This window comes from Parasteatoda tepidariorum, chromosome 8 (assembly GCF_982258835.1).
Source record: "Parasteatoda tepidariorum strain Cologne lab strain chromosome 8, Ptep-v5.0, whole genome shotgun sequence".
Taxonomy (NCBI): domain Eukaryota; kingdom Metazoa; phylum Arthropoda; class Arachnida; order Araneae; family Theridiidae; genus Parasteatoda; species Parasteatoda tepidariorum.
Window position 1 is genome coordinate 42,812,606 of NC_141762.1, and position 9,844 is coordinate 42,822,449.

Consider the following 9,844-nt stretch of genomic DNA (forward strand, 5'->3'; position numbering starts at 1 on the left):
TTTAATTAAAAAAATGACAACATTGATTCTTCATTAAACTTTTGTGGATGTTAGTTAAAATAAAATTGTTTCATATGAATGTTTGTAGCATGTTACTATTTGAGTTTTCATTATTTGTGCATGGGTGCTATACTGGATGCCAAATAAATTTTTGTCAATCGAACATAATATGCAGTGAATAATGAAAAAATATGAATTTTTTAAAAAGAAAACAATCATGATACACCTAATAATAATTTGCGAAATATTATATGAATTATGTTTGTATACATTCGTCAATAAAGGTAATTTTCAAAAATTCTATAATAATGTCTCAAGCATTCACGAAATTTCTTTATATGTTACCTAAACATTATTTTAAAACAGAATTATTCAATTGAAAAGTTTTTATTTACTCAGTACATTGCAAATTATCCATTACTTAAACCAAATTTATAGTTCTCAGCAATAATTTTTAATAATTAAAATTCTTTTTTTCAATAATTCACATCTTTTATGTATAACTGTCGATCAAATGAATGGAAATTTGCACATTAAGATGGGGACTAACAATATTTTTGCCTGCAATTATGAAAAATTGCTTGTTCTAAAGATCATGCATAGTTTTAACTATTGTAAAGTTATTCTAGGAATTTTGATAAAATATTTTTAAATTATTGCTCAAATTATTATGGATATGTGAGTGTCTTTTAAATTTTAATATTTTTTGGTCTTCATGAAGTTGGAAATTTATTACTTTTCTCCTAGGATAATAATCTTTAAATAAACTAATTATTCCTCCAGAAATGTAGCGAAATACTGAAAGCGTAAAATTGACTTGGGGTTCAAACTTTGGATCGTACCTAATATGCCTTTTGGATGGCATTCACCTGATTTAGGCTATTTTTTCCAAAGTTTTAATAATGATAAAGAAAAAATACAGAAAGTCTTTTCTAGTAAAAATCTTCATCTACGCTTTTAATTTTCATGTTTCGAATTAAACCCTCGATTCATTAAAATTGTATCTTAAGATGCTTCTTTTTTGATTTTTATCAAAATTAATAATTTCCAATATAATTTTAATTTTTAAAACTAGGTTGATGATATTTCTTGATAAATGCGTTTTAGTTATTTTAGCTAAAATGATATTATTTTGTTTTGTAACTTAATATTGCCTCTACTAATTAAATAGCGTACACTGTAAAAAATACCGGATCAAATTGCGATATCAAGTACCTGAACTTTGAGTGCATCAACCATAAAATCCATTTTTACTGAAAAATATTGTACCGAAATTTTCACAGCAATCTTTATTTAATTAGAGGGACTAGGTGATTTTACGGTAATTATTACTGAAAAACTACTGTACGTCATAATCCGTTATCGTATGCTCCATACCATATTCCGATAAAAATGTATTTTACGGTAGAAAGTGCCGGCACCTTGAAAGCCGGTACTTTATATCGGATCAATAGGGATTGATCCAAAATTTTTGTATTTAAAGTAATGCATTTATAATGTATTTAAAGTCAACCTCTCGAAAACTTAAGATTAAATTTTAGTACGTAAAAACCTCAATCAAAAATTAGTAGCATCAAAAAAGTTAAATAAAAAATTAGTCAGACTGTTCTCCTTTTATTTTCAGCACAAGCAATAGTTTAATATTTGAAAATTAGATTATCGATATTGTTTGCAAAACAATAGCAAATCAACTAAGTGCAAACAACAACAAAAAAAATGACTGGATGAAGGCGAGTTTTCTTTTTTAAAGTTACGATAACATCTCATAGTACTTTAAATCCTATGGTATTGAATGAATTTTTGATTTATCGCATAAATCCCACTACATATCGTAAAATCTCTACTCGAAAAAGAACACAAAAAGAAGAGTCACCGAGCACTGAATCTCTTGTACGTGTTTTGACGTCAAATGCTTGTTTTGGTGAAATCGAATAAACTTAAATGAAAACTGGGATTCATATTTCAAAGCAAACAGATGGTTCTGTCAACGGATTACATTTTTTAGAAGTTATCTTGAAGATGCACTTTAAAAGGAAATAAATGAAAATAAATAATTTTTAATATGTGAATAATAAATTAAAATTTTTTCAAACGTGATTTCATTTTATCATAGAATTTATTAAGATTTTTTAATTTTTTCATTTCTTTGTTCAAATCATTAAGCACCTTCTAAATACTTACTAGACATTTAAACTGCATTACTTGAATAGTTATAAATATATATGATCTGAAACAAAAACTACAAATGTAACTTCGTAACGGCATCAATATATAATTGTCATCATTGTCAAAAATTTTACATTTTATTATTCGCTCCTCTAAATATCAGTTTTATTTACTTATATATTTAAATTTTAGTATATATATTTAAATTCACTTATATATTTAAATTCGCAATGTAATTGTGAACTAATCCCAGTGATGGCTGGTCGATACGAATTCCGCACCCGGTTCGCACTGACCACAGTGCGAATCTTGACAACTTCAAAACAATAGATATTGATCGCAAAACCCAGGTTATTATCAATAAACTGAGAATTTGTAATTCTCGTTTTACTCACATGCATTTACTAAAATCTGAACCTGCACCTAGTTGCTCTCTATGTTATGTTGACATTACTATTAAACATATTTTAACCGACTGCGAAAAACTCAAACATTTGAGGAAAAAACTTTTTGACAGCTTTTATCCCAGTCTTCAATCTTTGCTTGGTGACCCTGTACATAACAACCTTTTAAAGTTTATCAAGACTATAGGGCTATATTCTCTGATTTAAAATAATACAGTAGTTTGACCTAGAAGCCGACTTTTAACCTAGTGCCTGGCGCAGTATAGCCATTTCTGGCTCTTGTGCCAATAAAATCCAACTAACCAACCAACATAAAAATATCCTCAGTAGTAGATGGATTATGGGTTAGAGTCCTCTTGCCCTCAAACAAATCGTGGGAGGTCACCGTGGTTTTCCTGACAATGTAACTTGAATGCGAGTTGTTCCACCAAAAAGTTCTCTACGAAGGATTATTTTCTCCAATACTTGATCCAGGAGTTCCCCCTGTCTTCTGGATAGGGTTTAAAATTGCAAGAAATTGAATATTGTTAGTCGTTAACTCAAAATTGGATCTTCTATTCAACGACGATTATAATAATGCTTCAAAAAATATGAAGATGGTAAAAATCTTTATGTTACGTGCTTTTAAATATAGGCACGCTCTTTCCCAAAACTTGTCTGTTGTGAGTGATGAAAAAAAGATGTTTGGACAGAAAACTTTAAGTATATCTTTAGACTTTAGTTTCTTTTGATTAATCATATTTAAGGAATGTCATTATTTCACGAAATTTTTCATAATTGGCATCAAAGTTTTATAATCTCCATAAATTGCTAAGAAAAATTGAAAACATTATGGAAGATTTCTACACTTTATCATTTGTTCCAATCATCATTAACAGTTTGATTTACTTTTTTCTTCATTTAATTTGAATTGATTTGCCAGTAATATCCCCAGAAATGATTAATATTAGTATTTAATGAATTAATAGATAATCGGTATCAATGGTTATGAAAAACCATTTAAACAAGATTCTACTCATTTTTTATTTGTTCAAATCATTTATCTATTAGTTTAAAACGAACTATTTAACCACTTATATCTGTAACCTAATGCAAAGACAACAGATATGATGTTCTGACATTAGCAGAAGAAACTACAGAAACTGGATATTAGTAGAAGAAACTTGCAGTGCATTAGCAGATAAACTTACAAAGAAGAACTGAAGCTGAAGTTTTTGCACAAAACTTAGGAAGAAAAATATATATTCCTGATCAGTCAAGAACTTCATTATCTTAAATATTGTTAAGGTAGAAAAATTCAAGCAGATTTCATAGAAAAAATTGAAAAGTTATCCAAGATTAATCTTTCGTATTTTTCCTTTATTTTATATGCTTCTTTTTTAGCGGATTTTCTGTTTTTAAATCTATTTTGTTTTCCTCACTTACGTCTAGTGGGTCTTGAGAATGAACGACATGTTTTTTGGCATTCGAACCACTTCGATTTTTTCAACTTTAATTATTTAAGCCAATTAATTTTTTCCATCATCAGCTAATTTTTAAGGAAAGTAATAATTAGTAAAAATAATAAAAATCATGTAATTAGTAAAAACTTATATATATTTGTTATCTAAGCAAATTCAAATGAATTAATAAGGCTAATTTCAAAACTTACAGGGGATAAGTTTAAATCAATATGCATAACTCCTGAATAAATCATCATCCTAGTTACAGACAAATAAGCTCTGAGGATTTTGAATTTACGCTTTCAACACACGTACAATAAAGGAACGCCAATTTACCGATCAAGCTAAAATTTATTGGTATATAGAGTTCATGACTACAAATCATAAGTAAAAATAGTTAAATATGTTTGAAAAAATAGAGAATGTTACCTAGCTTTCATCAAATGAGAGATAAAACAATCGTTTTGTATGGTAATCCTGAGAACATTTTTAGAGCAGTAATTACACGAATAAAGTAAAAGTTTGGACTTCGAAAGCAGTTGACGTGAAAGTTACTTTTTTGAATTTGGAAAAAAAAGTTACAATTTTACTGTTATATTTAAAATAAAAATTTCAATTTTACTGACTGAAAAGTTAAATTTCTTTTCGGTTTAAACGTGTTTATAGCAGAAGTTTGTGCATTTCAAAAAATTTCAAATTGATATACTTTCATTTTATTTTATAACTGGTGTTTAACAGCAGACTCAATTTTAAATTTACGACTGTCATTGCTGAACTAAGTAGTCTTTTGAACCCTTCCAGAAAACAAGGGAACTTCTAACTCAAACATTGGAATAAATCCGCTTTCATTGTATTACATGGATGGGGAAACGCCGAAAACCTTCCACTGTTTGCCCGACGAAAGGGGATGCGGACTCGCGATTCGTCTACTACTGAGGATATTTCACTTCAGCACCGTTTTCTGTGTGAGCCGGGAGCAGAATTCGAAACAACCAGCCACTGCTGGGATTCGAACGTGGGTCACCCGGTTGGGAGGTGAATGCTATATCCCACCACAGCATGCAACTGAACTTAAAAATTCGAGAGAAAAAGATATTTAAGTTAAGTAAGCCTTTAACTCTCTCATTTCATCCATGCGTAGATAACAATGTCCCGTTTGAGGTAAAACTTTAAATTTTAATATCACTTAACTGCTTCATTATTTCGAAATATCCGTGAATTGTTTCGCAGACTGGTTGAACCAAAAAATGACATTTATTTTGGGAATAATTTAAAGAGACAGAAATACACAGTTTGCTGCGTTATGTTTTAAATTCCAGATACCTAATTAGAAAAATGAAATTTTTTCTAAGAGAGTGGTGCTGTACAGACGAAATCAAATAATAATATTTTCTGCTGCATGCTAAATTATTCTAACTGAAACATTTACATATCATGCTATTGTTGCGAAAGATAGTTATTTAAGAAGAAGAAAAAAATATTTTTCTCAGTTAGCAGAGCTAAAAGTTTAAAAACTTTGCTAATAATTTAAAAACATTATTGAAAATAAAAATAATGTTTCCGAAACAGAATGTACACTTCAATTTTTTTCGTTTTTTTTTTTTTTTTTCAAATTGACCTCTTCTTCCAAGTAGAAGGTAATGTTTGGAACTTCTTAGCTTTAGCTTGGAACCATGTATGACTTCCTAGCTTTAAAATGTTACTTTAAAAAATAATTTATCTTGATTTGCTTTTAACAATTTTGGTAAAAGTTTTAAATTTGAAACGGTATTAACAGTTTTCCTTTTTTTCTGTTGGTATTGATTCGTGCAGTATAAATGGTTTCTATAATATTAACATTATTATGTAATAACACATACTGTTTTTTTTTTTTTTTTGTCTGAAAAAATTCTAGTAATAACCATTATTAAAATGCTCGGTAAACTGTAAATGTTTTCCAGAGCAAATAATCATTTTCATTATTACATTTCTTGCTATCAAATTGATAATGGCTTAATCATGTTTTTTTTCTTTATCTTTACCGTGATCTTCATTTATTTTAATCAATGGGCATTTAAAATTACTGTTATCTATAACTATTAATATTGTTTACTTTTTGACTATTTTGATTGGAGTGTACATTATCTTACCGGAACAATAATGTTCTAAGCGCCTTATCATTTAAAAGTAAGGATCATAAGGAATAAGATAAACAGTAGGTTTACATAGATATGCTCTCACTAAATGCAATATACATCATTAGATCTTACGGTCATTATGCAGTTTCTTAAAAAGTAATTTCCAACAGTAAAAACGATAATAAGAAATTACAGGGTATGGGGAAGTCAAAAGATAAAAAAAGGCTTTGTTACTCAAAGGAAAAATTTATTAAAGATCAGCTGAAAAAATTGTAGAAATGTTGAATAAATAATATGTTTTTCATAAAAAATATATTTTTTCAAAAGCCTAAAAAAGACGAGCATCCCTCATCTACATCAGGGGTGTCAAACTCAAAAGCTAACTTGGGCCAAATAAACAATGCTTAACTTCTGGTGGGCCGCAAAAAAAAATCAATGCTCATAGAAACAAGTATTTTTATTTTGAATTGTAATAAACATATATAAAGTTAAATTACTGTTTACGTCCTGATACTTGACATCTCTTCTCTGCTATTATCTTTTCTATTTCGGGAGAAATTTTATTGGCCGAGACTACTTTCAAAATTGACCCAACGTGAGCGTTATTAATACGGTTTCGGACAGGAGATTTATTTCCATTCAAAACAGGAAATAATTGCTCTCCCTGATAATTACTTCCAAACTTGGAAATAATTTCAAACGCGAATTTTCGAGCATTTCCAAACCTTGTTGGTAAATATTCGTGAAATTTAGGCTCACCTACTTCAGTGAATTTTGCCTTCAAATTTGAGTCGCACTGAATCTCAATCACTTCCATTTGCATATAACTGGGTACTGAGTCTATATTTATTGAGAAAATTAAAAAAGAAAAAAAAATTTGTCTTCCAAAGAATTAAAGTCCCTAAATCTTGCTTTAAATTCTGTTCTAAGATTTGAAATTTTTTTCTGCGTATTTTTTGATACGATGCAGTATCATCTAAACTAGATTTGTTCTTGTTGTACGTTGGGAGTTGCCTTTCCCAAAGAAATAGTTTACCTTTGAATGCTTTTTTAATTATGTCAAACATGTTCGTAATGATCTGATCCTAGCCTTGTAACAATAAATTTAAATCAGATAAGTGTTTGGTTAAATCAACCATAAAAGATAAATCTTGCAACTATATTTGATCGGAGAACAAGCTTGTATCTTGATTTATAGTTTGTAAAAACTTACATATTTTTTCTTTCAAATCCCAGAATTGATTGAGAACCTTGGAGCAAGATAACCAACTTACCTCGCTATAATAGGATAAACCTGATTATGTACTATCTAATTGATAGCTTAGAGTGCCGCGAGTTTGACACCCCTGATCTGCATGGATAGCAGTCGTTTTATTTATTTGTTTTTAAATTTGATCGATTATCTTGGAGGATTTTTGACGTCACAGCTGATGGACATTTCCCTGGTGTTTCTAAAAAATGCTCTATTTTACTGTTATAATGACACCTACTCCCTTTAAAAGTATTTAATAAGTAATCTCATAGTGTATTACTAGCTGATTTTTCATACCTAAGTAGTAAGCTTAAATTTATATCGAAAGATACATTTTTTTTATGATTCCAATGAGCCATCCATTTTTTTTTTTTTTGCTTCTTCGTTTTTTTCATGTCATATTTTAAGACACGTTTCAATTTTGTACCCTAAAATACAATACTAAAGCGCATTATAAAAGAGATATATATGATGCTGTACTAACCTTTCACAGTTCTCCGATTTTATAATATAAACGAACTTCTATCGTGTTATACTGAAAAATGAAATTTTTTAGTAGTGAGGTAGTTCTTGCAAACTAGCAATATTATGAATTAAAGTTAATATTTCCTTAGATGAAAAAATACTATACAGTATAAAGTTACTTTGTGTTTTTTACTACTAAATACTCTCTTGCTCAAGCGAGCACAATCAAATGGCCCATTTCACAATATTCATGTTCAGCTGAATATGATTGAAAAGGCTAAAAATTAATTTAATCAATTTCATAAGTATACAGTTTTAAATAGAAGAGAATAAGTTATTTTGTAAAATATGCATAATGAAAAACTGCACTGTTAGAAATTTCTCAGAAAATATGGTTAAATAGCAAGTTGTTTATTTGTTATTTTACCATATTCAGGCAAAACAGTCAAATAACTATAAATAAGATGGTACTCAAACCCTTAACCATGAGAAAAACAATTTATTAACCATTTTTACTAATATAGTTAAGCAACCAGAATTTTATTGCATTAACTAGGCCATCTAATGAAGTTAGTTCGCTGCAGCTGGGCATATATTACAGCAAAAAGGGCTAATACTACATCAATATCGCGACCGACAGAACGGCGATTCGAGTCCCAGCATTGACACCACAACATTTCCTCCATTCTTTTCAACGTATGAAGAGTTTCCAGCATCCTGCACTCCCCAATTAGAGACTCCAGATTATTAGAATACAATACTCTTATTTACGCATAGATGGCAGCACCATTAAACTTCTTAACACAAAAAAATCTAATATTTCCTATCGTTCATGGTATATGGCACCACCAGACACAATAAATGAGCCACATATTAGGGCTTATTTAACAACGCAACAGCAATCTATCACCAATGTCCATTGCCTAACATAACCTAACTCCAGCGTCCAAATACATTTCATTTATACTGTTTGGAAACTATGTTTGTTGTAAATGGTTAAAAAACCGTATAGTTTTGTATTTTTGGATCATTAACCATACTAGTTGTAAGCGGTTTCAAAACTAAAGGTGAAACATGATCTTAGCCTAGGACTTCATGGTAAATTCGATGGAAAGACTGCTGCCGAATATTTTACCATGATTTTAGAATGAAAATTCCAAGAATGTATAGTAGTAATTAAGTATGTACTTAATTTTTTTTTTATAATGCAGTATTTTTTAAAAAAAATTTAGCTTTATCATTTTCTTCAAATACAACATTCTACGTTTTCTAAACTGTAATTCCATGATTTAATCCGCATGTTTTTAAAAACTATGTTTTTCTAATATTTTTTTTTTTTTTATTATTTTTTTTTAATATATATATAACGTTGCACTGAATTAAGTAAAAAGGCTACATTTACCCCCATCTCCATATATTAATATTCCTAGTCTTACTACAGTTCACTAAAGCTAAAACCCAAGCATGGCTTTATTTATTTTTAAAATTTTCATAAGATTAATTTTGCAAATAAAAAGTCGTATTTATAAAATAAATGACGGAAAAATAAAGCATAAAGTTTAAATATATTAATCAGCGTAAGTAATATTTTTTCGGACTTCTATATTCAAACAAGACTGAACTACAAAGTCACGCGTTCAAACTTTTTCCAACAAAAAATAGAAAGAAATTTGTTTTTTATTTTCCTCCTGTGGAAAATAAATGTGAAATAAAAATAGCATACATATTTCATACTATGCCTCTTTCTGAAGTCAGTTTATTAAATAAATACTAGATCAGTTCAAAGGAACTCATTAACATGTTTTTCATAAAAGGCAATCCCTTGAAGTTTATGAATGAAGAATATAAATATTAATATTTACTTTTCATTAGATTGGTTCACATATTTACTGTAAAGAAACAAAATTTTTCCTTTATAAACGTTTTTGCTTTATTTTTAAATTTTTTTTCGATTCAAAATAATAAACCTTCAAAATGGATATTGTATAGTTCAAGTTT